At 43.4% G+C, this 27,895-nt stretch overlaps 64 non-coding genes across 64 annotated transcripts; all 64 read left to right on the top strand.

Moving 5' to 3' along the window:
* Window positions 1-419: 419 nt before the first annotated feature.
* Window positions 420-491, top strand: trnah-gug (transfer RNA histidin (anticodon GUG)). Its single transcript has one exon. It is a non-coding gene; the product is annotated as a tRNA-His (tRNA).
* Window positions 492-626: 135 nt separating this feature from the next.
* Window positions 627-699, top strand: trnar-acg (transfer RNA arginine (anticodon ACG)). Its single transcript has one exon. It is a non-coding gene; the product is annotated as a tRNA-Arg (tRNA).
* Window positions 700-1,079: 380 nt separating this feature from the next.
* Window positions 1,080-1,151, top strand: trnah-gug (transfer RNA histidin (anticodon GUG)). Its single transcript has one exon. It is a non-coding gene; the product is annotated as a tRNA-His (tRNA).
* A 542-nt stretch (window positions 1,152-1,693) lies between these two features.
* On the top strand, window positions 1,694-1,765 carry trnah-gug (transfer RNA histidin (anticodon GUG)). The gene has a single exon. It is a non-coding gene; the product is annotated as a tRNA-His (tRNA).
* A 135-nt stretch (window positions 1,766-1,900) lies between these two features.
* On the top strand, window positions 1,901-1,973 carry trnar-acg (transfer RNA arginine (anticodon ACG)). The gene has a single exon. It is a non-coding gene; the product is annotated as a tRNA-Arg (tRNA).
* Window positions 1,974-2,353: 380 nt separating this feature from the next.
* Window positions 2,354-2,425, top strand: trnah-gug (transfer RNA histidin (anticodon GUG)). The gene has a single exon. It is a non-coding gene; the product is annotated as a tRNA-His (tRNA).
* Window positions 2,426-2,967: 542 nt separating this feature from the next.
* On the top strand, window positions 2,968-3,039 carry trnah-gug (transfer RNA histidin (anticodon GUG)). The gene has a single exon. It is a non-coding gene; the product is annotated as a tRNA-His (tRNA).
* A 135-nt stretch (window positions 3,040-3,174) lies between these two features.
* trnar-acg (transfer RNA arginine (anticodon ACG)) lies at window positions 3,175-3,247 on the top strand. The gene has a single exon. It is a non-coding gene; the product is annotated as a tRNA-Arg (tRNA).
* A 380-nt stretch (window positions 3,248-3,627) lies between these two features.
* trnah-gug (transfer RNA histidin (anticodon GUG)) lies at window positions 3,628-3,699 on the top strand. Its single transcript has one exon. It is a non-coding gene; the product is annotated as a tRNA-His (tRNA).
* A 542-nt stretch (window positions 3,700-4,241) lies between these two features.
* Window positions 4,242-4,313, top strand: trnah-gug (transfer RNA histidin (anticodon GUG)). Its single transcript has one exon. It is a non-coding gene; the product is annotated as a tRNA-His (tRNA).
* A 542-nt stretch (window positions 4,314-4,855) lies between these two features.
* On the top strand, window positions 4,856-4,927 carry trnah-gug (transfer RNA histidin (anticodon GUG)). The gene has a single exon. It is a non-coding gene; the product is annotated as a tRNA-His (tRNA).
* Window positions 4,928-5,062: 135 nt separating this feature from the next.
* trnar-acg (transfer RNA arginine (anticodon ACG)) lies at window positions 5,063-5,135 on the top strand. The gene has a single exon. It is a non-coding gene; the product is annotated as a tRNA-Arg (tRNA).
* A 380-nt stretch (window positions 5,136-5,515) lies between these two features.
* Window positions 5,516-5,587, top strand: trnah-gug (transfer RNA histidin (anticodon GUG)). The gene has a single exon. It is a non-coding gene; the product is annotated as a tRNA-His (tRNA).
* A 542-nt stretch (window positions 5,588-6,129) lies between these two features.
* On the top strand, window positions 6,130-6,201 carry trnah-gug (transfer RNA histidin (anticodon GUG)). The gene has a single exon. It is a non-coding gene; the product is annotated as a tRNA-His (tRNA).
* Window positions 6,202-6,742: 541 nt separating this feature from the next.
* trnah-gug (transfer RNA histidin (anticodon GUG)) lies at window positions 6,743-6,814 on the top strand. Its single transcript has one exon. It is a non-coding gene; the product is annotated as a tRNA-His (tRNA).
* A 135-nt stretch (window positions 6,815-6,949) lies between these two features.
* trnar-acg (transfer RNA arginine (anticodon ACG)) lies at window positions 6,950-7,022 on the top strand. Its single transcript has one exon. It is a non-coding gene; the product is annotated as a tRNA-Arg (tRNA).
* A 380-nt stretch (window positions 7,023-7,402) lies between these two features.
* Window positions 7,403-7,474, top strand: trnah-gug (transfer RNA histidin (anticodon GUG)). Its single transcript has one exon. It is a non-coding gene; the product is annotated as a tRNA-His (tRNA).
* Window positions 7,475-8,016: 542 nt separating this feature from the next.
* Window positions 8,017-8,088, top strand: trnah-gug (transfer RNA histidin (anticodon GUG)). Its single transcript has one exon. It is a non-coding gene; the product is annotated as a tRNA-His (tRNA).
* A 135-nt stretch (window positions 8,089-8,223) lies between these two features.
* Window positions 8,224-8,296, top strand: trnar-acg (transfer RNA arginine (anticodon ACG)). Its single transcript has one exon. It is a non-coding gene; the product is annotated as a tRNA-Arg (tRNA).
* Window positions 8,297-8,676: 380 nt separating this feature from the next.
* trnah-gug (transfer RNA histidin (anticodon GUG)) lies at window positions 8,677-8,748 on the top strand. Its single transcript has one exon. It is a non-coding gene; the product is annotated as a tRNA-His (tRNA).
* Window positions 8,749-9,290: 542 nt separating this feature from the next.
* Window positions 9,291-9,362, top strand: trnah-gug (transfer RNA histidin (anticodon GUG)). The gene has a single exon. It is a non-coding gene; the product is annotated as a tRNA-His (tRNA).
* Window positions 9,363-9,497: 135 nt separating this feature from the next.
* On the top strand, window positions 9,498-9,570 carry trnar-acg (transfer RNA arginine (anticodon ACG)). The gene has a single exon. It is a non-coding gene; the product is annotated as a tRNA-Arg (tRNA).
* A 380-nt stretch (window positions 9,571-9,950) lies between these two features.
* Window positions 9,951-10,022, top strand: trnah-gug (transfer RNA histidin (anticodon GUG)). The gene has a single exon. It is a non-coding gene; the product is annotated as a tRNA-His (tRNA).
* A 542-nt stretch (window positions 10,023-10,564) lies between these two features.
* On the top strand, window positions 10,565-10,636 carry trnah-gug (transfer RNA histidin (anticodon GUG)). The gene has a single exon. It is a non-coding gene; the product is annotated as a tRNA-His (tRNA).
* Window positions 10,637-11,177: 541 nt separating this feature from the next.
* trnah-gug (transfer RNA histidin (anticodon GUG)) lies at window positions 11,178-11,249 on the top strand. Its single transcript has one exon. It is a non-coding gene; the product is annotated as a tRNA-His (tRNA).
* Window positions 11,250-11,384: 135 nt separating this feature from the next.
* Window positions 11,385-11,457, top strand: trnar-gcg (transfer RNA arginine (anticodon GCG)). Its single transcript has one exon. It is a non-coding gene; the product is annotated as a tRNA-Arg (tRNA).
* Window positions 11,458-11,837: 380 nt separating this feature from the next.
* On the top strand, window positions 11,838-11,909 carry trnah-gug (transfer RNA histidin (anticodon GUG)). Its single transcript has one exon. It is a non-coding gene; the product is annotated as a tRNA-His (tRNA).
* A 542-nt stretch (window positions 11,910-12,451) lies between these two features.
* trnah-gug (transfer RNA histidin (anticodon GUG)) lies at window positions 12,452-12,523 on the top strand. The gene has a single exon. It is a non-coding gene; the product is annotated as a tRNA-His (tRNA).
* Window positions 12,524-12,658: 135 nt separating this feature from the next.
* trnar-acg (transfer RNA arginine (anticodon ACG)) lies at window positions 12,659-12,731 on the top strand. The gene has a single exon. It is a non-coding gene; the product is annotated as a tRNA-Arg (tRNA).
* Window positions 12,732-13,111: 380 nt separating this feature from the next.
* Window positions 13,112-13,183, top strand: trnah-gug (transfer RNA histidin (anticodon GUG)). Its single transcript has one exon. It is a non-coding gene; the product is annotated as a tRNA-His (tRNA).
* Window positions 13,184-13,725: 542 nt separating this feature from the next.
* Window positions 13,726-13,797, top strand: trnah-gug (transfer RNA histidin (anticodon GUG)). The gene has a single exon. It is a non-coding gene; the product is annotated as a tRNA-His (tRNA).
* Window positions 13,798-13,932: 135 nt separating this feature from the next.
* trnar-acg (transfer RNA arginine (anticodon ACG)) lies at window positions 13,933-14,005 on the top strand. The gene has a single exon. It is a non-coding gene; the product is annotated as a tRNA-Arg (tRNA).
* Window positions 14,006-14,385: 380 nt separating this feature from the next.
* trnah-gug (transfer RNA histidin (anticodon GUG)) lies at window positions 14,386-14,457 on the top strand. Its single transcript has one exon. It is a non-coding gene; the product is annotated as a tRNA-His (tRNA).
* A 542-nt stretch (window positions 14,458-14,999) lies between these two features.
* On the top strand, window positions 15,000-15,071 carry trnah-gug (transfer RNA histidin (anticodon GUG)). Its single transcript has one exon. It is a non-coding gene; the product is annotated as a tRNA-His (tRNA).
* A 135-nt stretch (window positions 15,072-15,206) lies between these two features.
* On the top strand, window positions 15,207-15,279 carry trnar-acg (transfer RNA arginine (anticodon ACG)). The gene has a single exon. It is a non-coding gene; the product is annotated as a tRNA-Arg (tRNA).
* A 380-nt stretch (window positions 15,280-15,659) lies between these two features.
* Window positions 15,660-15,731, top strand: trnah-gug (transfer RNA histidin (anticodon GUG)). The gene has a single exon. It is a non-coding gene; the product is annotated as a tRNA-His (tRNA).
* A 542-nt stretch (window positions 15,732-16,273) lies between these two features.
* trnah-gug (transfer RNA histidin (anticodon GUG)) lies at window positions 16,274-16,345 on the top strand. The gene has a single exon. It is a non-coding gene; the product is annotated as a tRNA-His (tRNA).
* Window positions 16,346-16,480: 135 nt separating this feature from the next.
* Window positions 16,481-16,553, top strand: trnar-acg (transfer RNA arginine (anticodon ACG)). The gene has a single exon. It is a non-coding gene; the product is annotated as a tRNA-Arg (tRNA).
* A 380-nt stretch (window positions 16,554-16,933) lies between these two features.
* trnah-gug (transfer RNA histidin (anticodon GUG)) lies at window positions 16,934-17,005 on the top strand. Its single transcript has one exon. It is a non-coding gene; the product is annotated as a tRNA-His (tRNA).
* A 542-nt stretch (window positions 17,006-17,547) lies between these two features.
* On the top strand, window positions 17,548-17,619 carry trnah-gug (transfer RNA histidin (anticodon GUG)). The gene has a single exon. It is a non-coding gene; the product is annotated as a tRNA-His (tRNA).
* A 135-nt stretch (window positions 17,620-17,754) lies between these two features.
* Window positions 17,755-17,827, top strand: trnar-acg (transfer RNA arginine (anticodon ACG)). Its single transcript has one exon. It is a non-coding gene; the product is annotated as a tRNA-Arg (tRNA).
* A 380-nt stretch (window positions 17,828-18,207) lies between these two features.
* Window positions 18,208-18,279, top strand: trnah-gug (transfer RNA histidin (anticodon GUG)). Its single transcript has one exon. It is a non-coding gene; the product is annotated as a tRNA-His (tRNA).
* A 542-nt stretch (window positions 18,280-18,821) lies between these two features.
* Window positions 18,822-18,893, top strand: trnah-gug (transfer RNA histidin (anticodon GUG)). The gene has a single exon. It is a non-coding gene; the product is annotated as a tRNA-His (tRNA).
* A 135-nt stretch (window positions 18,894-19,028) lies between these two features.
* trnar-acg (transfer RNA arginine (anticodon ACG)) lies at window positions 19,029-19,101 on the top strand. Its single transcript has one exon. It is a non-coding gene; the product is annotated as a tRNA-Arg (tRNA).
* Window positions 19,102-19,481: 380 nt separating this feature from the next.
* Window positions 19,482-19,553, top strand: trnah-gug (transfer RNA histidin (anticodon GUG)). Its single transcript has one exon. It is a non-coding gene; the product is annotated as a tRNA-His (tRNA).
* A 542-nt stretch (window positions 19,554-20,095) lies between these two features.
* On the top strand, window positions 20,096-20,167 carry trnah-gug (transfer RNA histidin (anticodon GUG)). The gene has a single exon. It is a non-coding gene; the product is annotated as a tRNA-His (tRNA).
* A 135-nt stretch (window positions 20,168-20,302) lies between these two features.
* Window positions 20,303-20,375, top strand: trnar-acg (transfer RNA arginine (anticodon ACG)). Its single transcript has one exon. It is a non-coding gene; the product is annotated as a tRNA-Arg (tRNA).
* A 380-nt stretch (window positions 20,376-20,755) lies between these two features.
* On the top strand, window positions 20,756-20,827 carry trnah-gug (transfer RNA histidin (anticodon GUG)). The gene has a single exon. It is a non-coding gene; the product is annotated as a tRNA-His (tRNA).
* Window positions 20,828-21,369: 542 nt separating this feature from the next.
* trnah-gug (transfer RNA histidin (anticodon GUG)) lies at window positions 21,370-21,441 on the top strand. Its single transcript has one exon. It is a non-coding gene; the product is annotated as a tRNA-His (tRNA).
* A 135-nt stretch (window positions 21,442-21,576) lies between these two features.
* Window positions 21,577-21,649, top strand: trnar-acg (transfer RNA arginine (anticodon ACG)). The gene has a single exon. It is a non-coding gene; the product is annotated as a tRNA-Arg (tRNA).
* A 380-nt stretch (window positions 21,650-22,029) lies between these two features.
* Window positions 22,030-22,101, top strand: trnah-gug (transfer RNA histidin (anticodon GUG)). The gene has a single exon. It is a non-coding gene; the product is annotated as a tRNA-His (tRNA).
* Window positions 22,102-22,643: 542 nt separating this feature from the next.
* On the top strand, window positions 22,644-22,715 carry trnah-gug (transfer RNA histidin (anticodon GUG)). The gene has a single exon. It is a non-coding gene; the product is annotated as a tRNA-His (tRNA).
* Window positions 22,716-22,850: 135 nt separating this feature from the next.
* trnar-acg (transfer RNA arginine (anticodon ACG)) lies at window positions 22,851-22,923 on the top strand. The gene has a single exon. It is a non-coding gene; the product is annotated as a tRNA-Arg (tRNA).
* A 380-nt stretch (window positions 22,924-23,303) lies between these two features.
* Window positions 23,304-23,375, top strand: trnah-gug (transfer RNA histidin (anticodon GUG)). Its single transcript has one exon. It is a non-coding gene; the product is annotated as a tRNA-His (tRNA).
* Window positions 23,376-23,917: 542 nt separating this feature from the next.
* trnah-gug (transfer RNA histidin (anticodon GUG)) lies at window positions 23,918-23,989 on the top strand. Its single transcript has one exon. It is a non-coding gene; the product is annotated as a tRNA-His (tRNA).
* Window positions 23,990-24,124: 135 nt separating this feature from the next.
* trnar-acg (transfer RNA arginine (anticodon ACG)) lies at window positions 24,125-24,197 on the top strand. The gene has a single exon. It is a non-coding gene; the product is annotated as a tRNA-Arg (tRNA).
* Window positions 24,198-24,577: 380 nt separating this feature from the next.
* trnah-gug (transfer RNA histidin (anticodon GUG)) lies at window positions 24,578-24,649 on the top strand. The gene has a single exon. It is a non-coding gene; the product is annotated as a tRNA-His (tRNA).
* Window positions 24,650-25,191: 542 nt separating this feature from the next.
* On the top strand, window positions 25,192-25,263 carry trnah-gug (transfer RNA histidin (anticodon GUG)). Its single transcript has one exon. It is a non-coding gene; the product is annotated as a tRNA-His (tRNA).
* A 135-nt stretch (window positions 25,264-25,398) lies between these two features.
* trnar-acg (transfer RNA arginine (anticodon ACG)) lies at window positions 25,399-25,471 on the top strand. Its single transcript has one exon. It is a non-coding gene; the product is annotated as a tRNA-Arg (tRNA).
* A 380-nt stretch (window positions 25,472-25,851) lies between these two features.
* trnah-gug (transfer RNA histidin (anticodon GUG)) lies at window positions 25,852-25,923 on the top strand. Its single transcript has one exon. It is a non-coding gene; the product is annotated as a tRNA-His (tRNA).
* A 542-nt stretch (window positions 25,924-26,465) lies between these two features.
* Window positions 26,466-26,537, top strand: trnah-gug (transfer RNA histidin (anticodon GUG)). Its single transcript has one exon. It is a non-coding gene; the product is annotated as a tRNA-His (tRNA).
* Window positions 26,538-26,672: 135 nt separating this feature from the next.
* trnar-acg (transfer RNA arginine (anticodon ACG)) lies at window positions 26,673-26,745 on the top strand. Its single transcript has one exon. It is a non-coding gene; the product is annotated as a tRNA-Arg (tRNA).
* A 380-nt stretch (window positions 26,746-27,125) lies between these two features.
* On the top strand, window positions 27,126-27,197 carry trnah-gug (transfer RNA histidin (anticodon GUG)). Its single transcript has one exon. It is a non-coding gene; the product is annotated as a tRNA-His (tRNA).
* A 542-nt stretch (window positions 27,198-27,739) lies between these two features.
* On the top strand, window positions 27,740-27,811 carry trnah-gug (transfer RNA histidin (anticodon GUG)). Its single transcript has one exon. It is a non-coding gene; the product is annotated as a tRNA-His (tRNA).
* The last annotated feature ends 84 nt before the right edge of the window (window positions 27,812-27,895 follow it).

The following is a 27,895-nucleotide window of genomic DNA, read 5'->3' as shown; positions in this document are numbered from 1 at the left end:
ATGGATAACGCGTCTAACTACCGACCAGAAGATTCTAGGTCTGGCTCGTGGAAACGTTTAACTTGTCAGGGTCAGAAACCCTGACTCTGAACCAAACTGCAGTCAACGTCCACTTCTCAAGTCACTCGATCCATGAAATACTTCAAATGGAATGAGTGAATTGCTTCTCAACGCAAGAGAAAAAATTTCCGAATCCTCTAACCTGGCCTTCACCTTTTGTAGGAGTTTTATGAACATTCTGACATTCAGTTCATGGAAAATGTTTGTGGGGAAAAGCCTTCAAAGTTACAGATGAGTTATTCCTGAAAATGACTGCCTTGTATCCCACATTGAGCTCAGCCACTTGGAGGAAACTTAAGGTACTTTTTGTGCCAGCAATAAAACTACATGAAAATCACAACAGCTGGCATTGGGAAACAGCCGTGATCGTATAGTGGTTAGTACTCTGCGTTGTGGCCGCAGCAACCCCGGTTCGAATCCGGGTCACGGCAAGAGGGATGCAAGTCCGCTTTTAGTTCTCAACATATTCTCACGACATCTGAATGTCGTCCATGATCGGATGCAATTTTATGACAAATAATGACAAATACTGGATCCCCTATGTTTTTAATGGACAACTAGAAGCAGGGCTAGTGGCGCAATGGATAACGCGTCTGACTACGGATCAGAAGATTCTAGGTTCGTCTCCTGGCTAGCTCGTGGTAACTTTTAACTTGTCATGGTCAGAAACCCTGACGTTGAACCAAACTGCAGTCAACGTCCACTTCTCAAGTCACTCGATCCATAAAATACTTCAAATGGAATGAGTGAATTGCTTCTCAACGCAAGAGGAAAAAGCTTCAGAATCCTCTAACCTGGCCTTCACCTTTTGTAGGAGTTTTATGAACATTCTGATATTGATTTCATGGAAAATGTTTGTGGGGAAAAGCCTTCAAAGTTACAGACGAGTTATTCCTGAAAATGACTGCCTTGTGTCCCACATTGAGCTCAGCCCCTGGGAGGAAACTTAAGGTAATTTTTGTACCCTACTGCCAGCAGTAAAACGACATAAAAATCATAACAGTTGGCATAGGTAAACAGCCGTGATCGTATAGTGGTTAGTACTCTGCGTTGTGGCCGCAGCAACCCCGGTCCGAATCCGGGTCACGGCAAGCAGGGATGCCAGTCTAGTTTTAGTTCTCAACATATTCTCACTGCAATTTTATGACAAATAATGACAAAGACTGGATCCCCTGAGTTTTTCATGGAAGATTAGACTCAATGCTATTGGCGCAATGGATAACGCGTCTAACTACCGACCAGAAGATTCTAGGTCTGGCTCGTGGAAACGTTTAACTTGTCAGGGTCAGAAACCCTGACTCTGAACCAAACTGCAGTCAACGTCCACTTCTCAAGTCACTCGATCCATGAAATACTTCAAATGGAATGAGTGAATTGCTTCTCAACGCAAGAGAAAAAATTTCCGAATCCTCTAACCTGGCCTTCACCTTTTGTAGGAGTTTTATGAATATTCTGACATTCAGTTCATGGAAAATGTTTGTGGGGAAAAGCCTTCAAAGTTACAGATGAGTTATTCCTGAAAATGACTGCCTTGTATCCCACATTGAGCTCAGCCACTTGGAGGAAACTTAAGGTACTTTTTGTGCCAGCAATAAAACTACATGAAAATCACAACAGCTGGCATTGGGAAACAGCCGTGATCGTATAGTGGTTAGTACTCTGCGTTGTGGCCGCAGCAACCCCGGTTCGAATCCGGGTCACGGCAAGAGGGATGCAAGTCCGCTTTTAGTTCTCAACATATTCTCACGACATCTGAATGTCGTCCATGATCGGATGCAATTTTATGACAAATAATGACAAATACTGGATCCCCTATGTTTTTAATGGACAACTAGAAGCAGGGCTAGTGGCGCAATGAATAACGCGTCTGACTACGGATCAGAAGATTCTAGGTTCGACTCCTGGCTAGCTCGTGGTAACTTTTAACTTGTCATGGTCAGAAACCCTGACGTTGAACCAAACTGCAGTCAACGTCCACTTCTCAAGTCACTCGATCCATAAAATACTTCAAATGGAATGAGTGAATTGCTTCTCAACGCAAGAGGAAAAAGCTTCAGAATCCTCTAACCTGGCCTTCACCTTTTGTAGGAGTTTTATGAACATTCTGATATTGATTTCATGGAAAATGTTTGTGGGGAAAAGCCTTCAAAGTTACAGACGAGTTATTCCTGAAAATGACTGCCTTGTGTCCCACATTGAGCTCAGCCCCTGGGAGGAAACTTCAGGTAATTTTTGTACCCTACTGCCAGCAGTAAAACGACATAAAAATCATAACAGTTGGCATAGGTAAACAGCCGTGATCGTATAGTGGTTAGTACTCTGCGTTGTGGCCGCAGCAACCCCGGTCCGAATCCGGGTCACGGCAAGCAGGGATGCCAGTCTAGTTTTAGTTCTCAACATATTCTCACTGCAATTTTATGACAAATAATGACAAATACTGGATCCCCTGAGTTTTTCATGGAAGATTAGACTCAATGCTATTGGCGCAATGGATAACGCGTCTAACTACCGACCAGAAGATTCTAGGTCTGGCTCGTGGAAACGTTTAACTTGTCAGGGTCAGAAACCCTGACTCTGAACCAAACTGCAGTCAACGTCCACTTCTCAAGTCACTCGATCCATGAAATACTTCAAATGGAATGAGTGAATTGCTTCTCAACGCAAGAGAAAAAATTTCCGAATCCTCTAACCTGGCCTTCACCTTTTGTAGGAGTTTTATGAACATTCTGACATTCAGTTCATGGAAAATGTTTGTGGGGAAAAGCCTTCAAAGTTACAGATGAGTTATTCCTGAAAATGACTGCCTTGTATCCCACATTGAGCTCAGCCACTTGGAGGAAACTTAAGGTACTTTTTGTGCCAGCAATAAAACTACATGAAAATCACAACAGCTGGCATTGGGAAACAGCCGTGATCGTATAGTGGTTAGTACTCTGCGTTGTGGCCGCAGCAACCCCGGTTCGAATCCGGGTCACGGCAAGAGGGATGCAAGTCCGCTTTTAGTTCTCAACATATTCTCACGACATCTGAATGTCGTCCATGATCGGATGCAATTTTATGACAAATAATGACAAATACTGGATCCCCTATGTTTTTAATGGACAACTAGAAGCAGGGCTAGTGGCGCAATGGATAACGCGTCTGACTACGGATCAGAAGATTCTAGGTTCGACTCCTGGCTAGCTCGTGGTAACTTTTAACTTGTCATGGTCAGAAACCCTGACGTTGAACCAAACTGCAGTCAACGTCCACTTCTCAAGTCACTCGATCCATAAAATACTTCAAATGGAATGAGTGAATTGCTTCTCAACGCAAGAGGAAAAAGCTTCAGAATCCTCTAACCTGGCCTTCACCTTTTGTAGGAGTTTTATGAACATTCTGATATTGATTTCATGGAAAATGTTTGTGGGGAAAAGCCTTCAAAGTTACAGACGAGTTATTCCTGAAAATGACTGCCTTGTGTCCCACATTGAGCTCAGCCCCTGGGAGGAAACTTAAGGTAATTTTTGTACCCTACTGCCAGCAGTAAAACGACATAAAAATCATAACAGTTCGCATAGGTAAACAGCCGTGATCGTATAGTGGTTAGTACTCTGCGTTGTGGCCGCAGCAACCCCGGTCCGAATCCGGGTCACGGCAAGCAGGGATGCCAGTCTAGTTTTAGTTCTCAACATATTCTCACTGCAATTTTATGACAAATAATGACAAATACTGGATCCCCTGAGTTTTTCATGGAAGATTAGACTCAATGCTATTGGCGCAATGGATAACGCGTCTAACTACCGACCAGAAGATTCTAGGTCTGGCTCGTGGAAACGTTTAACTTGTCAGGGTCAGAAACCCTGACTCTGAACCAAACTGCAGTCAACGTCCACTTCTCAAGTCACTCGATCCATGAAATACTTCAAATGGAATGAGTGAATTGCTTCTCAACGCAAGAGAAAAAATTTCCGAATCCTCTAACCTGGCCTTCACCTTTTGTAGGAGTTTTATGAACATTCTGATATTGATTTCATGGAAAATGTTTGTGGGGAAAAGCCTACAAAGTTACAGACGAGTTATTCCTGAAAATGACTGCCTTGTGTCCCACATTGAGCTGGGAGGAAACTTAAGGTAATTTTTGTACCCTACTGCCAGCAGTTAAAGGACATAAAAATCATAACAGTTGGCATAGGTAAACAGCCGTGATCGTATAGTGGTTAGTACTCTGCGTTGTGGCCGCAGCAACCCCGGTCCGAATCCGGGTCACGGCAAGCAGGGATGCCAGTCTAGTTTTAGTTCTCAACATATTCTCACTGCAATTTTATGACAAATAATGACAAAGACTGGATCCCCTGAGTTTTTCATGGAAGATTAGACTCAATGCTATTGGCGCAATGGATAACGCGTCTAACTACCGACCAGAAGATTCTAGGTCTGGCTCGTGGAAACGTTTAACTTGTCAGGGTCAGAAACCCTGACTCTGAACCAAACTGCAGTCAACGTCCACTTCTCAAGTCACTCGATCCATGAAATACTTCAAATGGAATGAGTGAATTGCTTCTCAACGCAAGAGAAAAAATTTCCGAATCCTCTAACCTGGCCTTCACCTTTTGTAGGAGTTTTATGAACATTCTGACATTCAGTTCATGGAAAATGTTTGTGGGGAAAAGCCTTCAAAGTTACAGATGAGTTATTCCTGAAAATGACTGCCTTGTATCCCACATTGAGCTCAGCCACTTGGAGGAAACTTAAGGTACTTTTTGTGCCAGCAATAAAACTACATGAAAATCACAACAGCTGGCATTGGGAAACAGCCGTGATCGTATAGTGGTTAGTACTCTGCGTTGTGGCCGCAGCAACCCCGGTTCGAATCCGGGTCACGGCAAGAGGGATGCAAGTCCGCTTTTAGTTCTCAACATATTCTCACGACATCTGAATGTCGTCCATGATCGGATGCAATTTTATGACAAATAATGACAAATACTGGATCCCCTATGTTTTTAATGGACAACTAGAAGCAGGGCTAGTGGCGCAATGGATAACGCGTCTGACTACGGATCAGAAGATTCTAGGTTCGACTCCTGGCTAGCTCGTGGTAACTTTTAACTTGTCATGGTCAGAAACCCTGACGTTGAACCAAACTGCAGTCAACGTCCACTTCTCAAGTCACTCGATCCATAAAATACTTCAAATGGAATGAGTGAATTGCTTCTCAACGCAAGAGGAAAAAGCTTCAGAATCCTCTAACCTGGCCTTCACCTTTTGTAGGAGTTTTATGAACATTCTGATATTGATTTCATGGAAAATGTTTGTGGGGAAAAGCCTTCAAAGTTACAGACGAGTTATTCCTGAAAATGACTGCCTTGTGTCCCACATTGAGCTCAGCCCCTGGGAGGAAACTTAAGGTAATTTTTGTACCCTACTGCCAGCAGTAAAACGACATAAAAATCATAACAGTTGGCATAGGTAAACAGCCGTGATCGTATAGTGGTTAGTACTCTGCGTTGTGGCCGCAGCAACCCCGGTCCGAATCCGGGTCACGGCAAGCAGGGATGCCAGTCTAGTTTTAGTTCTCAACATATTCTCACTGCAATTTTATGACAAATAATGACAAATACTGGATCCCCTGAGTTTTTCATGGAAGATTAGACTCAATGCTATTGGCGCAATGGATAACGCGTCTAACTACCGACCAGAAGATTCTAGGTCTGGCTCGTGGAAACGTTTAACTTGTCAGGGTCAGAAACCCTGACTCTGAACCAAACTGCAGTCAACGTCCACTTCTCAAGTCACTCGATCCATGAAATACTTCAAATGGAATGAGTGAATTGCTTCTCAACGCAAGAGAAAAAATTTCCGAATCCTCTAACCTGGCCTTCACCTTTTGTAGGAGTTTTATGAACATTCTGATATTGATTTCATGGAAAATGTTTGTGGGGAAAAGCCTACAAAGTTACAGACGAGTTATTCCTGAAAATGACTGCCTTGTGTCCCACATTGAGCTGGGAGGAAACTTAAGGTAATTTTTGTACCCTACTGCCAGCAGTTAAAGGACATAAAAATCATAACAGTTGGCATAGGTAAACAGCCGTGATCGTATAGTGGTTAGTACTCTGCGTTGTGGCCGCAGCAACCCCGGTCCGAATCCGGGTCACGGCAAGCAGGGATGCCAGTCTAGTTTTAGTTCTCAACATATTCTCACTGCAATTTTATGACAAATAATGACAAAGACTGGATCCCCTGAGTTTTTCATGGAAGATTAGACTCAATGCTATTGGCGCAATGGATAACGCGTCTAACTACCGACCAGAAGATTCTAGCTCTGGCTCGTGGAAACGTTTAACTTGTCAGGGTCAGAAACCCTGACTCTGAACCAAACTGCAGTCAACGTCCACTTCTCAAGTCACTCGATCCATGAAATACTTCAAATGGAATGAGTGAATTGCTTCTCAACTCAAGAAAAAAATTTCCGAATACTCTAACCTGGCCTTCACCTTTTGTAGGAGTTTTATGAACATTCTGACATTCAGTTCATGGAAAATGTTTGTGGGGAAAAGCCTTCAAAGTTACAGATGAGTTATTCCTGAAAATGACTGCCTTGTATCCCACATTGAGCTCAGCCACTTGGAGGAAACTTAAGGTACTTTTTGTGCCAGCAATAAAACTACATGAAAATCACAACAGCTGGCATCGGGAAACAGCCGTGATCGTATAGTGGTTAGTACTCTGCGTTGTGGCCGCAGCAACCCCGGTTCGAATCCGGGTCACGGCAAGAAGGATGCAAGTCCACTTTTAGTTCTCAACATATTCTCATGACATCTGAATGTCGTCCATGATCGGATGCAATTTTATGACAAATAATGACAAATACTGCATCCCCTATGTTTTTAATGGACAAGGAGAAGCAGGGCTAGTGGCGCAATGGATAAAGCGTCTGACTACGGATCAGAAGATTCTAGGTTCGACTCCTGGCTAGCTCGTGCTAACTTTTAACTTGTCATGGTCAGAAACCCTGACGTTGAACCAAACTGCAGTCAACGTCCACTTCTCAAGTCACTCGATCCATAAAATACTTCAAATGGAATGAGTGAATTGCTTCTCAACGCAAGAGGAAAAAGCTTCAGAATCCTCTAACCTGGCCTTCACCTTTTGTAGGAGTTTTATGAACATTCTGATATTGATTTCATGGAAAATGTTTGTGGGGAAAAGCCTTCAAAGTTACAGACGAGTTATTCCTGAAAATGACTGCCTTGTGTCCCACATTGAGCTCAGCCCCTGGGAGGAAACTTAAAGTAATTTTTGTACCCTACTGCCAGCAGTAAAACGACATAAAAATCATAACAGTTGGCATAGGTAAACAGCCGTGATCGTATAGTGGTTAGTACTCTGCGTTGTGGCCGCAGCAACCCCGGTCCGAATCCGGGTCACGGCAAGCAGGGATGCCAGTCTAGTTTTAGTTCTCAACATATTCTCACTGCAATTTTATGACAAATAATGACAAATACTGGATCCCCTGAGTTTTTCATGGAAGATTAGACTCAATGCTATTGGCGCAATGGATAACGCGTCTAACTACCGACCAGAAGATTCTAGGTCTGGCTCGTGGAAACGTTTAACTTGTCAGGGTCAGAAACCCTGACTCTGAACCAAACTGCAGTCAACGTCCACTTCTCAAGTCACTCGATCCATGAAATACTTCAAATGGAATGAGTGAATTGCTTCTCAACGCAAGAGAAAAAATTTCCGAATCCTCTAACCTGGCCTTCACCTTTTGTAGGAGTTTTATGAACATTCTGACATTCAGTTCATGGAAAATGTTTGTGGGGAAAAGCCTTCAAAGTTACAGATGAGTTATTCCTGAAAATGACTGCCTTGTATCCCACATTGAGCTCAGCCACTTGGAGGAAACTTAAGGTACTTTTTGTGCCAGCAATAAAACTACATGAAAATCACAACAGCTGGCATTGGGAAACAGCCGTGATCGTATAGTGGTTAGTACTCTGCGTTGTGGCCGCAGCAACCCCGGTTCGAATCCGGGTCACGGCAAGAGGGATGCAAGTCCGCTTTTAGTTCTCAACATATTCTCACGACATCTGAATGTCGTCCATGATCGGATGCAATTTTATGACAAATAATGACAAATACTGGATCCCCTATGTTTTTAATGGACAACTAGAAGCAGGGCTAGTGGCGCAATGGATAACGCGTCTGACTACGGATCAGAAGATTCTAGGTTCGACTCCTGGCTAGCTCGTGGTAACTTTTAACTTGTCATGGTCAGAAACCCTGACGTTGAACCAAACTGCAGTCAACGTCCACTTCTCAAGTCACTCGATCCATAAAATACTTCAAATGGAATGAGTCAATTGCTTCTCAACGCAAGAGGAAAAAGCTTCAGAATCCTCTAACCTGGCCTTCACCTTTTGTAGGAGTTTTATGAACATTCTGATATTGATTTCATGGAAAATGTTTGTGGGGAAAAGCCTTCAAAGTTACAGACGAGTTATTCCTGAAAATGACTGCCTTGTGTCCCACATTGAGCTCAGCCCCTGGGAGGAAACTTAAGGTAATTTTTGTACCCTACTGCCAGCAGTAAAACGACATAAAAATCATAACAGTTGGCATAGGTAAACAGCCGTGATCGTATAGTGGTTAGTACTCTGCGTTGTGGCCGCAGCAACCCCGGTCCGAATCCGGGTCACGGCAAGCAGGGATGCCAGTCTAGTTTTAGTTCTCAACATATTCTCACTGCAATTTTATGACAAATAATGACAAATACTGGATCCCCTGAGTTTTTCATGGAAGATTAGACTCAATGCTATTGGCGCAATGGATAACGCGTCTAACTACCGACCAGAAGATTCTAGGTCTGGCTCGTGGAAACGTTTAACTTGTCAGGGTCAGAAACCCTGACTCTGAACCAAACTGCAGTCAACGTCCACTTCTCAAGTCACTCGATCCATGAAATACTTCAAATGGAATGAGTGAATTGCTTCTCAACGCAAGAGAAAAAATTTCCGAATCCTCTAACCTGGCCTTCACCTTTTGTAGGAGTTTTATGAACATTCTGACATTCAGTTCATGGAAAATGTTTGTGGGGAAAAGCCTTCAAAGTTACAGATGAGTTATTCCTGAAAATGACTGCCTTGTATCCCACATTGAGCTCAGCCACTTGGAGGAAACTTAAGGTACTTTTTGTGCCAGCAATAAAACTACATGAAAATCACAACAGCTGGCATTGGGAAACAGCCGTGATCGTATAGTGGTTAGTACTCTGCGTTGTGGCCGCAGCAACCCCGGTTCGAATCCGGGTCACGGCAAGAAGGATGCAAGTCCGCTTTTAGTTCTCAACATATTCTCACGACATCTGAATGTCGTCCATGATCGGATGCAATTTTATGACAAATAATGACAAATACTGGATCCCCTATGTTTTTAATGGACAACTAGAAGCAGGGCTAGTGGCGCAATGGATAACGCGTCTGACTACGGATCAGAAGATTCTAGGTTCGACTCCTGGCTAGCTCGTGGTAACTTTTAACTTGTCATGGTCAGAAACCCTGACGTTGAACCAAACTGCAGTCAACGTCCACTTCTCAAGTCACTCGATCCATAAAATACTTCAAATGGAATGAGTGAATTGCTTCTCAACGCAAGAGGAAAAAGCTTCAGAATCCTCTAACCTGGCCTTCACCTTTTGTAGGAGTTTTATGAACATTCTGATATTGATTTCATGGAAAATGTTTGTGGGGAAAAGCCTTCAAAGTTACAGACGAGTTATTCCTGAAAATGACTGCCTTGTGTCCCACATTGAGCTCAGCCCCTGGGAGGAAACTTAAGGTAATTTTTGTACCCTACTGCCAGCAGTAAAACGACATAAAAATCATAACAGTTGGCATAGGTAAACAGCCGTGATCGTATAGTGGTTAGTACTCTGCGTTGTGGCCGCAGCAACCCCGGTCCGAATCCGGGTCACGGCAAGCAGGGATGCCAGTCTAGTTTTAGTTCTCAACATATTCTCACTGCAATTTTATGACAAATAATGACAAATACTGGATCCCCTGAGTTTTTCATGGAAGATTAGACTCAATGCTATTGGCGCAATGGATAACGCGTCTAACTACCGACCAGAAGATTCTAGGTCTGGCTCGTGGAAACGTTTAACTTGTCAGGGTCAGAAACCCTGACTCTGAACCAAACTGCAGTCAACGTCCACTTCTCAAGTCACTCGATCCATGAAATACTTCAAATGGAATGAGTGAATTGCTTCTCAACGCAAGAGAAAAAATTTCCGAATCCTCTAACCTGGCCTTCACCTTTTGTAGGAGTTTTATGAACATTCTGATATTGATTTCATGGAAAATGTTTGTGGGGAAAAGCCTACAAAGTTACAGACGAGTTATTCCTGAAAATGACTGCCTTGTGTCCCACATTGAGCTGGGAGGAAACTTAAGGTAATTTTTGTACCCTACTGCCAGCAGTTAAAGGACATAAAAATCATAACAGTTGGCATAGGTAAACAGCCGTGATCGTATAGTGGTTAGTACTCTGCGTTGTGGCCGCAGCAACCCCGGTCCGAATCCGGGTCACGGCAAGCAGGGATGCCAGTCTAGTTTTAGTTCTCAACATATTCTCACTGCAATTTTATGACAAATAATGACAAAGACTGGATCCCCTGAGTTTTTCATGGAAGATTAGACTCAATGCTATTGGCGCAATGGATAACGCGTCTAACTACCGACCAGAAGATTCTAGCTCTGGCTCGTGGAAACGTTTAACTTGTCAGGGTCAGAAACCCTGAGTCTGAACCAAACTGCAGTCAACGTCCACTTCTCAAGTCACTCGATCCATGAAATACTTCAAATGGAATGAGTGAATTGCTTCTCAACTCAAGAAAAAAATTTCCGAATACTCTAACCTGGCCTTCACCTTTTGTAGGAGTTTTATGAACATTCTGACATTCAGTTCATGGAAAATGTTTGTGGGGAAAAGCCTTCAAAGTTACAGATGAGTTATTCCTGAAAATGACTGCCTTGTATCCCACATTGAGCTCAGCCACTTGGAGGAAACTTAAGGTACTTTTTGTGCCAGCAATAAAACTACATGAAAATCACAACAGCTGGCATTGGGAAACAGCCGTGATCGTATAGTGGTTAGTACTCTGCGTTGTGGCCGCAGCAACCCCGGTTCGAATCCGGGTCACGGCAAGAAGGATGCAAGTCCACTTTTAGTTCTCAACATATTCTCATGACATCTGAATGTCGTCCATGATCGGATGCAATTTTATGACAAATAATGACAAATACTGCATCCCCTATGTTTTTAATGGACAAGGAGAAGCAGGGCTAGTAGCGCAATGGATAACGCGTCTGACTGCGGATCAGAAAATTCTAGGTTCGACTCCTGGCTAGCTCGTGCTAACTTTTAACTTGTCATGGTCAGAAACCCTGACGTTGAACCAAACTGCAGTCAACGTCCACTTCTCAAGTCACTCGATCCATAAAATACTTCAAATGGAATGAGTGAATTGCTTCTCAACGCAAGAGGAAAAAGCTTCAGAATCCTCTAACCTGGCCTTCACCTTTTGTAGGAGTTTTATGAACATTCTGATATTGATTTCATGGAAAATGTTTGTGGGGAAAAGCCTTCAAAGTTACAGACGAGTTATTCCTGAAAATGACTGCCTTGTGTCCCACATTGAGCTCAGCCCCTGGGAGGAAACTTAAAGTAATTTTTGTACCCTACTGCCAGCAGTAAAACGACATAAAAATCATAACAGTTGGCATAGGTAAACAGCCGTGATCGTATAGTGGTTAGTACTCTGCGTTGTGGCCGCAGCAACCCCGGTCCGAATCCGGGTCACGGCAAGCAGGGATGCCAGTCTAGTTTTAGTTCTCAACATATTCTCACTGCAATTTTATGACAAATAATGACAAATACTGGATCCCCTGAGTTTTTCATGGAAGATTAGACTCAATGCTATTGGCGCAATGGATAACGCGTCTAACTACCGACCAGAAGATTCTAGGTCTGGCTCGTGGAAACGTTTAACTTGTCAGGGTCAGAAACCCTGACTCTGAACCAAACTGCAGTCAACGTCCACTTCTCAAGTCACTCGATCCATGAAATACTTCAAATGGAATGAGTGAATTGCTTCTCAACGCAAGAGAAAAAATTTCCGAATCCTCTAACCTGGCCTTCACCTTTTGTAGGAGTTTTATGAACATTCTGACATTCAGTTCATGGAAAATGTTTGTGGGGAAAAGCCTTCAAAGTTACAGATGAGTTATTCCTGAAAATGACTGCCTTGTATCCCACATTGAGCTCAGCCACTTGGAGGAAACTTAAGGTACTTTTTGTGCCAGCAATAAAACTACATGAAAATCACAACAGCTGGCATTGGGAAACAGCCGTGATCGTATAGTGGTTAGTACTCTGCGTTGTGGCCGCAGCAACCCCGGTTCGAATCCGGGTCACGGCAAGAGGGATGCAAGTCCGCTTTTAGTTCTCAACATATTCTCACGACATCTGAATGTCGTCCATGATCGGATGCAATTTTATGACAAATAATGACAAATACTGGATCCCCTATGTTTTTAATGGACAACTAGAAGCAGGGCTAGTGGCGCAATGGATAAAGCGTCTGACTACGGATCAGAAGATTCTAGGTTCGACTCCTGGCTAGCTCGTGGTAACTTTTAACTTGTCATGGTCAGAAACCCTGACGTTGAACCAAACTGCAGTCAACGTCCACTTCTCAAGTCACTCGATCCATAAAATACTTCAAATGGAATGAGTGAATTGCTTCTCAACGCAAGAGGAAAAAGCTTCAGAATCCTCTAACCTGGCCTTCACCTTTTGTAGGAGTTTTATGAACATTCTGATATTGATTTCATGGAAAATGTTTGTGGGGAAAAGCCTTCAAAGTTACAGACGAGTTATTCCTGAAAATGACTGCCTTGTGTCCCACATTGAGCTCAGCCCCTGGGAGGAAACTTAAGGTAATTTTTGTACCCTACTGCCAGCAGTAAAACGACATAAAAATCATAACAGTTGGCATAGGTAAACAGCCGTGATCGTATAGTGGTTAGTACTCTGCGTTGTGGCCGCAGCAACCCCGGTCCGAATCCGGGTCACGGCAAGCAGGGATGCCAGTCTAGTTTTAGTTCTCAACATATTCTCACTGCAATTTTATGACAAATAATGACAAATACTGGATCCCCTGAGTTTTTCATGGAAGATTAGACTCAATGCTATTGGCGCAATGGATAACGCGTCTAACTACCGACCAGAAGATTCTAGGTCTGGCTCGTGGAAACGTTTAACTTGTCAGGGTCAGAAACCCTGACTCTGAACCAAACTGCAGTCAACGTCCACTTCTCAAGTCACTCGATCCATGAAATACTTCAAATGGAATGAGTGAATTGCTTCTCAACGCAAGAGAAAAAATTTCCGAATCCTCTAACCTGGCCTTCACCTTTTGTAGGAGTTTTATGAACATTCTGACATTCAGTTCATGGAAAATGTTTGTGGGGAAAAGCCTTCAAAGTTACAGATGAGTTATTCCTGAAAATGACTGCCTTGTATCCCACATTGAGCTCAGCCACTTGGAGGAAACTTAAGGTACTTTTTGTGCCAGCAATAAAACTACATGAAAATCACAACAGCTGGCATTGGGAAACAGCCGTGATCGTATAGTGGTTAGTACTCTGCGTTGTGGCCGCAGCAACCCCGGTTCGAATCCGGGTCACGGCAAGAGGGATGCAAGTCCGCTTTTAGTTCTCAACATATTCTCACGACATCTGAATGTCGTCCATGATCGGATGCAATTTTATGACAAATAATGACAAATACTGGATCCCCTATGTTTTTAATGGACAACTAGAAGCAGGGCTAGTGGCGCAATGGATAACGCGTCTGACTACGGATCAGAAGATTCTAGGTTCGACTCCTGGCTAGCTCGTGGTAACTTTTAACTTGTCATGGTCAGAAACCCTGACGTTGAACCAAACTGCAGTCAACGTCCACTTCTCAAGTCACTCGATCCATAAAATACTTCAAATGGAATGAGTGAATTGCTTCTCAACGCAAGAGGAAAAAGCTTCAGAATCCTCTAACCTGGCCTTCACCTTTTGTAGGAGTTTTATGAACATTCTGATATTGATTTCATGGAAAATGTTTGTGGGGAAAAGCCTTCAAAGTTACAGACGAGTTATTCCTGAAAATGACTGCCTTGTGTCCCACATTGAGCTCAGCCCCTGGGAGGAAACTTAAGGTAATTTTTGTACCCTACTGCCAGCAGTAAAACGACATAAAAATCATAACAGTTGGCATAGGTAAACAGCCGTGATCGTATAGTGGTTAGTACTCTGCGTTGTGGCCGCAGCAACCCCGGTCCGAATCCGGGTCACGGCAAGCAGGGATGCCAGTCTAGTTTTAGTTCTCAACATATTCTCACTGCAATTTTATGACAAATAATGACAAATACTGGATCCCCTGAGTTTTTCATGGAAGATTAGACTCAATGCTATTGGCGCAATGGATAACGCGTCTAACTACCGACCAGAAGATTCTAGGTCTGGCTCGTGGAAACGTTTAACTTGTCAGGGTCAGAAACCCTGACTCTGAACCAAACTGCAGTCAACGTCCACTTCTCAAGTCACTCGATCCATGAAATACTTCAAATGGAATGAGTGAATTGCTTCTCAACGCAAGAGAAAAAATTTCCGAATCCTCTAACCTGGCCTTCACCTTTTGTAGGAGTTTTATGAACATTCTGACATTCAGTTCATGGAAAATGTTTGTGGGGAAAAGCCTTCAAAGTTACAGATGAGTTATTCCTGAAAATGACTGCCTTGTATCCCACATTGAGCTCAGCCACTTGGAGGAAACTTAAGGTACTTTTTGTGCCAGCAATAAAACTACATGAAAATCACAACAGCTGGCATTGGGAAACAGCCGTGATCGTATAGTGGTTAGTACTCTGCGTTGTGGCCGCAGCAACCCCGGTTCGAATCCGGGTCACGGCAAGAGGGATGCAAGTCCGCTTTTAGTTCTCAACATATTCTCACGACATCTGAATGTCGTCCATGATCGGATGCAATTTTATGACAAATAATGACAAATACTGGATCCCCTATGTTTTTAATGGACAACTTGAAGCAGGGCTAGTGGCGCAATGGATAACGCGTCTGACTACGGATCAGAAGATTCTAGGTTCGACTCCTGGCTAGCTCGTGGTAACTTTTAACTTGTCATGGTCAGAAACCCTGACGTTGAACCAAACTGCAGTCAACGTCCACTTCTCAAGTCACTCGATCCATAAAATACTTCAAATGGAATGAGTGAATTGCTTCTCAACGCAAGAGGAAAAAGCTTCAGAATCCTCTAACCTGGCCTTCACCTTTTGTAGGAGTTTTATGAACATTCTGATATTGATTTCATGGAAAATGTTTGTGGGGAAAAGCCTTCAAAGTTACAGACGAGTTATTCCTGAAAATGACTGCCTTGTGTCCCACATTGAGCTCAGCCCCTGGGAGGAAACTTAAGGTAATTTTTGTACCCTACTGCCAGCAGTAAAACGACATAAAAATCATAACAGTTGGCATAGGTAAACAGCCGTGATCGTATAGTGGTTAGTACTCTGCGTTGTGGCCGCAGCAACCCCGGTCCGAATCCGGGTCACGGCAAGCAGGGATGCCAGTCTAGTTTTAGTTCTCAACATATTCTCACTGCAATTTTATGACAAATAATGACAAATACTGGATCCCCTGAGTTTTTCATGGAAGATTAGACTCAATGCTATTGGCGCAATGGATAACGCGTCTAACTACCGACCAGAAGATTCTAGGTCTGGCTCGTGGAAACGTTTAACTTGTCAGGGTCAGAAACCCTGACTCTGAACCAAACTGCAGTCAACGTCCACTTCTCAAGTCACTCGATCCATGAAATACTTCAAATGGAATGAGTGAATTGCTTCTCAACGCAAGAGAAAAAATTTCCGAATCCTCTAACCTGGCCTTCACCTTTTGTAGGAGTTTTATGAACATTCTGACATTCAGTTCATGGAAAATGTTTGTGGGGAAAAGCCTTCAAAGTTACAGATGAGTTATTCCTGAAAATGACTGCCTTGTATCCCACATTGAGCTCAGCCACTTGGAGGAAACTTAAGGTACTTTTTGTGCCAGCAATAAAACTACATGAAAATCACAACAGCTGGCATTGGGAAACAGCCGTGATCGTATAGTGGTTAGTACTCTGCGTTGTGGCCGCAGCAACCCCGGTTCGAATCCGGGTCACGGCAAGAGGGATGCAAGTCCACTTTTAGTTCTCAACATATTCTCACGACATCTGAATGTCGTCCATGATCGGATGCAATTTTATGACAAATAATGACAAATACTGGATCCCCTATGTTTTTAATGGACAACTAGAAGCAGGGCTAGTGGCGCAATGGATAACGCGTCTGACTACGGATCAGAAGATTCTAGGTTCGACTCCTGGCTAGCTCGTGGTAACTTTTAACTTGTCATGGTCAGAAACCCTGACGTTGAACCAAACTGCAGTCAACGTCCACTTCTCAAGTCACTCGATCCATAAAATACTTCAAATGGAATGAGTGAATTGCTTCTCAACGCAAGAGGAAAAAGCTTCAGAATCCTCTAACCTGGCCTTCACCTTTTGTAGGAGTTTTATGAACATTCTGATATTGATTTCATGGAAAATGTTTGTGGGGAAAAGCCTTCAAAGTTACAGACGAGTTATTCCTGAAAATGACTGCCTTGTGTCCCACATTGAGCTCAGCCCCTGGGAGGAAACTTAAGGTAATTTTTGTACCCTACTGCCAGCAGTAAAACGACATAAAAATCATAACAGTTGGCATAGGTAAACAGCCGTGATAGTATAGTGGTTAGTACTCTGCGTTGTGGCCGCAGCAACCCCGGTCCGAATCCGGGTCACGGCAAGCAGGGATGCCAGTCTAGTTTTAGTTCTCAACATATTCTCACTGCAATTTTATGACAAATAATGACAAATACTGGATCCCCTGAGTTTTTCATGGAAGATTAGACTCAATGCTATTGGCGCAATGGATAACGCGTCTAACTACCGACCAGAAGATTCTAGGTCTGGCTCGTGGAAACGTTTAACTTGTCAGGGTCAGAAACCCTGACTCTGAACCAAACTGCAGTCAACGTCCACTTCTCAAGTCACTCGATCCATGAAATACTTCAAATGGAATGAGTGAATTGCTTCTCAACGCAAGAGAAAAAATTTCCGAATCCTCTAACCTGGCCTTCACCTTTTGTAGGAGTTTTATGAACATTCTGACATTCAGTTCATGGAAAATGTTTGTGGGGAAAAGCCTTCAAAGTTACAGATGAGTTATTCCTGAAAATGACTGCCTTGTATCCCACATTGAGCTCAGCCACTTGGAGGAAACTTAAGGTACTTTTTGTGCCAGCAATAAAACTACATGAAAATCACAACAGCTGGCATTGGGAAACAGCCGTGATCGTATAGTGGTTAGTACTCTGCGTTGTGGCCGCAGCAACCCCGGTTCGAATCCGGGTCACGGCAAGAGGGATGCAAGTCCGCTTTTAGTTCTCAACATATTCTCACGACATCTGAATGTCGTCCATGATCGGATGCAATTTTATGACAAATAATGACAAATACTGGATCCCCTATGTTTTTAATGGACAACTTGAAGCAGGGCTAGTGGCGCAATGGATAACGCGTCTGACTACGGATCAGAAGATTCTAGGTTCGACTCCTGGCTAGCTCGTGGTAACTTTTAACTTGTCATGGTCAGAAACCCTGACGTTGAACCAAACTGCAGTCAACGTCCACTTCTCAAGTCACTCGATCCATAAAATACTTCAAATGGAATGAGTGAATTGCTTCTCAACGCAAGAGGAAAAAGCTTCAGAATCCTCTAACCTGGCCTTCACCTTTTGTAGGAGTTTTATGAACATTCTGATATTGATTTCATGGAAAATGTTTGTGGGGAAAAGCCTTCAAAGTTACAGACGAGTTATTCCTGAAAATGACTGCCTTGTGTCCCACATTGAGCTCAGCCCCTGGGAGGAAACTTAAGGTAATTTTTGTACCCTACTGCCAGCAGTAAAACGACATAAAAATCATAACAGTTGGCATAGGTAAACAGCCGTGATCGTATAGTGGTTAGTACTCTGCGTTGTGGCCGCAGCAACCCCGGTCCGAATCCGGGTCACGGCAAGCAGGGATGCCAGTCTAGTTTTAGTTCTCAACATATTCTCACTGCAATTTTATGACAAATAATGACAAATACTGGATCCCCTGAGTTTTTCATGGAAGATTAGACTCAATGCTATTGGCGCAATGGATAACGCGTCTAACTACCGACCAGAAGATTCTAGGTCTGGCTCGTGGAAACGTTTAACTTGTCAGGGTCAGAAACCCTGACTCTGAACCAAACTGCAGTCAACGTCCACTTCTCAAGTCACTCGATCCATGAAATACTTCAAATGGAATGAGTGAATTGCTTCTCAACGCAAGAGAAAAAATTTCCGAATCCTCTAACCTGGCCTTCACCTTTTGTAGGAGTTTTATGAACATTCTGACATTCAGTTCATGGAAAATGTTTGTGGGGAAAAGCCTTCAAAGTTACAGATGAGTTATTCCTGAAAATGACTGCCTTGTATCCCACATTGAGCTCAGCCACTTGGAGGAAACTTAAGGTACTTTTTGTGCCAGCAATAAAACTACATGAAAATCACAACAGCTGGCATTGGGAAACAGCCGTGATCGTATAGTGGTTAGTACTCTGCGTTGTGGCCGCAGCAACCCCGGTTCGAATCCGGGTCACGGCAAGAGGGATGCAAGTCCACTTTTAGTTCTCAACATATTCTCACGACATCTGAATGTCGTCCATGATCGGATGCAATTTTATGACAAATAATGACAAATACTGCATCCCCTATGTTTTTAATGGACAACTAGAAGCAGGGCTAGTGGCGCAATGGATAACGCGTCTGACTACGGATCAGAAGATTCTAGGTTCGACTCCTGGCTAGCTCGTGGTAACTTTTAACTTGTCATGGTCAGAAACCCTGACGTTGAACCAAACTGCAGTCAACGTCCACTTCTCAAGTCACTCGATCCATAAAATACTTCAAATGGAATGAGTGAATTGCTTCTCAACGCAAGAGGAAAAAGCTTCAGAATCCTCTAACCTGGCCTTCACCTTTTGTAGGAGTTTTATGAACATTCTGATATTGATTTCATGGAAAATGTTTGTGGGGAAAAGCCTTCAAAGTTACAGACGAGTTATTCCTGAAAATGACTGCCTTGTGTCCCACATTGAGCTCAGCCCCTGGGAGGAAACTTAAGGTAATTTTTGTACCCTACTGCCAGCAGTAAAACGACATAAAAATCATAACAGTTGGCATAGGTAAACAGCCGTGATAGTATAGTGGTTAGTACTCTGCGTTGTGGCCGCAGCAACCCCGGTCCGAATCCGGGTCACGGCAAGCAGGGATGCCAGTCTAGTTTTAGTTCTCAACATATTCTCACTGCAATTTTATGACAAATAATGACAAATACTGGATCCCCTGAGTTTTTCATGGAAGATTAGACTCAATGCTATTGGCGCAATGGATAACGCGTCTAACTACCGACCAGAAGATTCTAGGTCTGGCTCGTGGAAACGTTTAACTTGTCAGGGTCAGAAACCCTGACTCTGAACCAAACTGCAGTCAACGTCCACTTCTCAAGTCACTCGATCCATGAAATACTTCAAATGGAATGAGTGAATTGCTTCTCAACGCAAGAGAAAAAATTTCCGAATCCTCTAACCTGGCCTTCACCTTTTGTAGGAGTTTTATGAACATTCTGACATTCAGTTCATGGAAAATGTTTGTGGGGAAAAGCCTTCAAAGTTACAGATGAGTTATTCCTGAAAATGACTGCCTTGTATCCCACATTGAGCTCAGCCACTTGGAGGAAACTTAAGGTACTTTTTGTGCCAGCAATAAAACTACATGAAAATCACAACAGCTGGCATTGGGAAATAGCCGTGATCGTATAGTGGTTAGTACTCTGCGTTGTGGCCGCAGCAACCCCGGTTCGAATCCGGGTCACGACAAGAGGGATGCAAGTCCACTTTTAGTTCTCAACATATTCTCACGACATCTGAATGTCGTCCATGATCGGATGCAATTTTATGACAAATAATGACAAATACTGGATCCCCTATGTTTTTAATGGACAACTAGTAGCAGGGCTAGTGGCGCAATGGATAACGCGTCTGACTACGGATCAGAAGATTCTAGGTTCGACTCCTGGCTAGCTCGTGGTAACTTTTAACTTGTCATGGTCAGAAACCCTGACGTTGAACCAAACTGCAGTCAACGTCCACTTCTCAAGTCACTCGATCCATAAAATACTTCAAATGGAATGAGTCAATTGCTTCTCAACGCAAGAGGAAAAAGCTTCAGAATCCTCTAACCTGGCCTTCACCTTTTGTAGGAGTTTTATGAACATTCTGATATTGATTTCATGGAAAATGTTTGTGGGGAAAAGCCTTCAAAGTTACAGACGAGTTATTCCTGAAAATGACTGCCTTGTGTCCCACATTGAGCTCAGCCCCTGGGAGGAAACTTAAGGTAATTTTTGTACCCTACTGCCAGCAGTAAAACGACATAAAAATCATAACAGTTGGCATAGGTAAACAGCCGTGATCGTATAGTGGTTAGTACTCTGCGTTGTGGCCGCAGCAACCCCGGTCCGAATCCGGGTCACGGCAAGCAGGGATGCCAGTCTAGTTTTAGTTCTCAACATATTCTCACTGCAATTTTATGACAAATAATGACAAATACTGGATCCCCTGAGTTTTTCATGGAAGATTAGACTCAATGCTATTGGCGCAATGGATAACGCGTCTAACTACCGACCAGAAGATTCTAGGTCTGGCTCGTGGAAACGTTTAACTTGTCAGGGTCAGAAACCCTGACTCTGAACCAAACTGCAGTCAACGTCCACTTCTCAAGTCACTCGATCCATGAAATACTTCAAATGGAATGAGTGAATTGCTTCTCAACGCAAGAGAAAAAATTTCCGAATCCTCTAACCTGGCCTTCACCTTTTGTAGGAGTTTTATGAACATTCTGACATTCAGTTCATGGAAAATGTTTGTGGGGAAAAGCCTTCAAAGTTACAGATGAGTTATTCCTGAAAATGACTGCCTTGTATCCCACATTGAGCTCAGCCACTTGGAGGAAACTTAAGGTACTTTTTGTGCCAGCAATAAAACTACATGAAAATCACAACAGCTGGCATTGGGAAACAGCCGTGATCGTATAGTGGTTAGTACTCTGCGTTGTGGCCGCAGCAACCCCGGTTCGAATCCGGGTCACGGCAAGAGGGATGCAAGTCCACTTTTAGTTCTCAACATATTCTCACGACATCTGAATGTCGTCCATGATCGGATGCAATTTTATGACAAATAATGACAAATACTGGATCCCCTATGTTTTTAATGGACAACTAGTAGCAGGGCTAGTGGCGCAATGGATAACGCGTCTGACTACGGATCAGAAGATTCTAGGTTCGACTCCTGGCTAGCTCGTGGTAACTTTTAACTTGTCATGGTCAGAAACCCTGACGTTGAACCAAACTGCAGTCAACGTCCACTTCTCAAGTCACTCGATCCATAAAATACTTCAAATGGAATGAGTCAATTGCTTCTCAACGCAAGAGGAAAAAGCTTCAGAATCCTCTAACCTGGCCTTCACCTTTTGTAGGAGTTTTATGAACATTCTGATATTGATTTCATGGAAAATGTTTGTGGGGAAAAGCCTTCAAAGTTACAGACGAGTTATTCCTGAAAATGACTGCCTTGTGTCCCACATTGAGCTCAGCCCCTGGGAGGAAACTTAAGGTAATTTTTGTACCCTACTGCCAGCAGTAAAACGACATAAAAATCATAACAGTTGGCATAGGTAAACAGCCGTGATCGTATAGTGGTTAGTACTCTGCGTTGTGGCCGCAGCAACCCCGGTCCGAATCCGGGTCACGGCAAGCAGGGATGCCAGTCTAGTTTTAGTTCTCAACATATTCTCACTGCAATTTTATGACAAATAATGACAAATACTGGATCCCCTGAGTTTTTCATGGAAGATTAGACTCAATGCTATTGGCGCAATGGATAACGCGTCTAACTACCGACCAGAAGATTCTAGGTCTGGCTCGTGGAAACGTTTAACTTGTCAGGGTCAGAAACCCTGACTCTGAACCAAACTGCAGTCAACGTCCACTTCTCAAGTCACTCGATCCATGAAATACTTCAAATGAAATGAGTGAATTGCTTCTCAACGCAAGAGAAAAAATTTCCGAATCCTCTAACCTGGCCTTCACCTTTTGTAGGAGTTTTATGAACATTCTGACATTCAGTTCATGGAAAATGTTTGTGGGGAAAAGCCTTCAAAGTTACAGATGAGTTATTCCTGAAAATGACTGCCTTGTATCCCACATTGAGCTCAGCCACTTGGAGGAAACTTAAGGTACTTTTTGTGCCAGCAATAAAACTACATGAAAATCACAACAGCTGGCATTGGGAAACAGCCGTGATCGTATAGTGGTTAGTACTCTGCGTTGTGGCCGCAGCAACCCCGGTTCGAATCCGGGTCACGGCAAGAGGGATGCAAGTCCACTTTTAGTTCTCAACATATTCTCACGACATCTGAATGTCGTCCATGATCGGATGCAATTTTATGACAAATAATGACAAATACTGGATCCCCTATGTTTTTAATGGACAACTAGTAGCAGGGCTAGTGGCGCAATGGATAACGCGTCTGACTACGGATCAGAAGATTCTAGGTTCGACTCCTGGCTAGCTCGTGGTAACTTTTAACTTGTCATGGTCAGAAACCCTGACGTTGAACCAAACTGCAGTCAACGTCCACTTCTCAAGTCACTCGATCCATAAAATACTTCAAATGGAATGAGTGAATTGCTTCTCAACGCAAGAGGAAAAAGCTTCAGAATCCTCTAACCTGGCCTTCACCTTTTGTAGGAGTTTTATGAACATTCTGATATTGATTTCATGGAAAATGTTTGTGGGGAAAAGCCTTCAAAGTTACAGACGAGTTATTCCTGAAAATGACTGCCTTGTGTCCCACATTGAGCTCAGCCCCTGGGAGGAAACTTAAGGTAATTTTTGTACCCTACTGCCAGCAGTAAAACGACATAAAAATCATAACAGTTGGCATAGGTAAACAGCCGTGATCGTATAGTGGTTAGTACTCTGCGTTGTGGCCGCAGCAACCCCGGTCCGAATCCGGGTCACGGCAAGCAGGGATGCCAGTCTAGTTTTAGTTCTCAACATATTCTCACTGCAATTTTATGACAAATAATGACAAATACTGGATCCCCTGAGTTTTTCATGGAAGATTAGACTCAATGCTATTGGCGCAATGGATAACGCGTCTAACTACCGACCAGAAGATTCTAGGTCTGGCTCGTGGAAACGTTTAACTTGTCAGGGTCAGAAACCCTGACTCTGAACCAAACTGCAGTCAACGTCCACTTCTCAAGTCACTCGATCCATGAAATACTTCAAATGAAATGAGTGAATTGCTTCTCAACGCAAGAGAAAAAATTTCCGAATCCTCTAACCTGGCCTTCACCTTTTGTAGGAGTTTTATGAACATTCTGACATTCAGTTCATGGAAAATGTTTGTGGGGAAAAGCCTTCAAAGTTACAGATGAGTTATTCCTGAAAATGACTGCCTTGTATCCCACATTGAGCTCAGCCACTTGGAGGAAACTTAAGGTACTTTTTGTGCCAGCAATAAAACTACATGAAAATCACAACAGCTGGCATTGGGAAACAGCCGTGATCGTATAGTGGTTAGTACTCTGCGTTGTGGCCGCAGCAACCCCGGTTCGAATCCGGGTCACGGCAAGAGGGATGCAAGTCCACTTTTAGTTCTCAACATATTCTCACGACATCTGAATGTCGTCCATGATCGGATGCAATTTTATGACAAATAATGACAAATACTGGATCCCCTATGTTTTTAATGGACAACTAGAAGCAGGGCTAGTGGCGCAATGGATAACGCGTCTGACTACGGATCAGAAGATTCTAGGTTCGACTCCTGGCTAGCTCGTGGTAACTTTTAACTTGTCATGGTCAGAAACCCTGACGTTGAACCAAACTGCAGTCAACGTCCACTTCTCAAGTCACTCGATCCATAAAATACTTCAAATGGAATGAGTGAATTGCTTCTCAACGCAAGAGGAAAAAGCTTCAGAATCCTCTAACCTGGCCTTCACCTTTTGTAGGAGTTTTATGAACATTCTGATATTGATTTCATGGAAAATGTTTGTGGGGAAAAGCCTTCAAAGTTACAGACGAGTTATTCCTGAAAATGACTGCCTTGTGTCCCACATTGAGCTCAGCCCCTGGGAGGAAACTTAAGGTAATTTTTGTACCCTACTGCCAGCAGTAAAACGACATAAAAATCATAACAGTTGGCATAGGTAAACAGCCGTGATCGTATAGTGGTTAGTACTCTGCGTTGTGGCCGCAGCAACCCCGGTCCGAATCCGGGTCACGGCAAGCAGGGATGCCAGTCTAGTTTTAGTTCTCAACATATTCTCACTGCAATTTTATGACAAATAATGACAAATACTGGATCCCCTGAGTTTTTCATGGAAGATTAGACTCAATGCTATTGGCGCAATGGATAACGCGTCTAACTACCGACCAGAAGATTCTAGGTCTGGCTCGTGGAAACGTTTAACTTGTCAGGGTCAGAAACCCTGACTCTGAACCAAACTGCAGTCAACGTCCACTTCTCAAGTCACTCGATCCATGAAATACTTCAAATGAAATGAGTGAATTGCTTCTCAACGCAAGAGAAAAAATTTCCGAATCCTCTAACCTGGCCTTCACCTTTTGTAGGAGTTTTATGAACATTCTGACATTCAGTTCATGGAAAATGTTTGTGGGGAAAAGCCTTCAAAGTTACAGATGAGTTATTCCTGAAAATGACTGCCTTGTATCCCACATTGAGCTCAGCCACTTGGAGGAAACTTAAGGTACTTTTTGTGCCAGCAATAAAACTACATGAAAATCACAACAGCTGGCATTGGGAAACAGCCGTGATCGTATAGTGGTTAGTACTCTGCGTTGTGGCCGCAGCAACCCCGGTTCGAATCCGGGTCACGGCAAGAGGGATGCAAGTCCACTTTTAGTTCTCAACATATTCTCACGACATCTGAATGTCGTCCATGATCGGATGCAATTTTATGACAAATAATGACAAATACTGGATCCCCTATGTTTTTAATGGACAACTAGAAGCAGGGCTAGTGGCGCAATGGATAACGCGTCTGACTACGGATCAGAAGATTCTAGGTTCGACTCCTGGCTAGCTCGTGGTAACTTTTAACTTGTCATGGTCAGAAACCCTGACGTTGAACCAAACTGCAGTCAACGTCCACTTCTCAAGTCACTCGATCCATAAAATACTTCAAATGGAATGAGTGAATTGCTTCTCAACGCAAGAGGAAAAAGCTTCAGAATCCTCTAACCTGGCCTTCACCTTTTGTAGGAGTTTTATGAACATTCTGATATTGATTTCATGGAAAATGTTTGTGGGGAAAAGCCTTCAAAGTTACAGACGAGTTATTCCTGAAAATGACTGCCTTGTGTCCCACATTGAGCTCAGCCCCTGGGAGGAAACTTAAGGTAATTTTTGTACCCTACTGCCAGCAGTAAAACGACATAAAAATCATAACAGTTGGCATAGGTAAACAGCCGTGATCGTATAGTGGTTAGTACTCTGCGTTGTGGCCGCAGCAACCCCGGTCCGAATCCGGGTCACGGCAAGCAGGGATGCCAGTCTAGTTTTAGTTCTCAACATAGTCTCACTGCAATTTTATGACAAATAATGACAAATACTGGATCCCCTGAGTTTTTCATGGAAGATTAGACTCAATGCTATTGGCGCAATGGATAACGCGTCTAACTACCGACCAGAAGATTCTAGGTCTGGCTCGTGGAAACGTTTAACTTGTCAGGGTCAGAAACCCTGACTCTGAACCAAACTGCAGTCAACGTCCACTTCTCAAGTCACTCGATCCATGAAATACTTCAAATGGAATGAGTGAATTGCTTCTCAACGCAAGAGAAAAAATTTCCGAATCCTCTAACCTGGCCTTCACCTTTTGTAGGAGTTTTATGAACATTCTGACATTCAGTTCATGGAAAATGTTTGTGGGGAAAAGCCTTCAAAGTTACAGATGAGTTATTCCTGAAAATGACTGCCTTGTATCCCACATTGAGCTCAGCCACTTGGAGGAAACTTAAGGTACTTTTTGTGCCAGCAATAAAACTACATGAAAATCACAACAGCTGGCATTGGGAAACAGCCGTGATCGTATAGTGGTTAGTACTCTGCGTTGTGGCCGCAGCAACCCCGATTCGAATCCGGGTCACGGCAAGAGGGATGCAAGTCCACTTTTAGTTCTCAACATATTCTCACGACATCTGAATGTCGTCCATGATCGGATGCAATTTTATGACAAATAATGACAAATACTGGATCCCCTATGTTTTTAATGGACAACTAGAAGCAGGGCTAGTGGCGCAATGGATAACGCGTCTGACTACGGATCAGAAGATTCTAGGTTCGACTCCTGGCTAGCTCGTGGTAACTTTTAACTTGTCATGGTCAGAAACCCTGACGTTGAACCAAACTGCAGTCAACGTCCACTTCTCAAGTCACTCGATCCATAAAATACTTCAAATGGAATGAGTGAATTGCTTCTCAACGCAAGAGGAAAAAGCTTCAGAATCCTCTAACCTGGCCTTCACCTTTTGTAGGAGTTTTATGAACATTCTGATATTGATTTCATGGAAAATGTTTGTGGGGAAAAGCCTTCAAAGTTACAGACGAGTTATTCCTGAAAATGACTGCCTTGTGTCCCACATTGAGCTCAGCCCCTGGGAGGAAACTTAAGGTAATTTTTGTACCCTACTGCCAGCAGTAAAACGACATAAAAATCATAACAGTTGGCATAGGTAAACAGCCGTGATCGTATAGTGGTTAGTACTCTGCGTTGTGGCCGCAGCAACCCCGGTCCGAATCCGGGTCACGGCAAGCAGGGATGCCAGTCTAGTTTTAGTTCTCAACATATTCTCACTGCAATTTTATGACAAATAATGACAAAGACTGGATCCCCTGAGTTTTTCATGGAAGATTAGACTCAATGCTATTGGCGCAATGGATAACGCGTCTAACTACCGACCAGAAGATTCTAGGTCTGGCTCGTGGAAACGTTTAACTTGTCAGGGTCAGAAACCCTGACTCTGAACCAAACTGCAGTCAACGTCCACTTCTCAAGTCACTCGATCCATGAAATACTTCAAATGAAATGAGTGAATTGCTTCTCAACGCAAGAGAAAAAATTTCCGAATCCTCTAACCTGGCCTTCACCTTTTGTAGGAGTTTTATGAACATTCTGACATTCAGTTCATGGAAAATGTTTGTGGGGAAAAGCCTTCAAAGTTACAGATGAGTTATTCCTGAAAATGACTGCCTTGTATCCCACATTGAGCTCAGCCACTTGGAGGAAACTTAAGGTACTTTTTGTGCCAGCAATAAAACTACATGAAAATCACAACAGCTGGCATTGGGAAACAGCCGTGATCGTATAGTGGTTAGTACTCTGCGTTGTGGCCGCAGCAACCCAGGTTCGAATCCGGGTCACGGCAAGAGGGATGCAAGTCCACTTTTAGTTCTCAACATATTCTCACGACATCTGAATGTCGTCCATGATCGGATGCAATTTTATGACA

The sequence above is a fragment of the Echeneis naucrates genome, chromosome 14, assembly GCF_900963305.1.
Source record: "Echeneis naucrates chromosome 14, fEcheNa1.1, whole genome shotgun sequence".
Taxonomy (NCBI): Eukaryota; Metazoa; Chordata; class Actinopteri; order Carangiformes; family Echeneidae; genus Echeneis; species Echeneis naucrates.
This window is presented reverse-complemented; position numbering and strand designations above follow the sequence as displayed.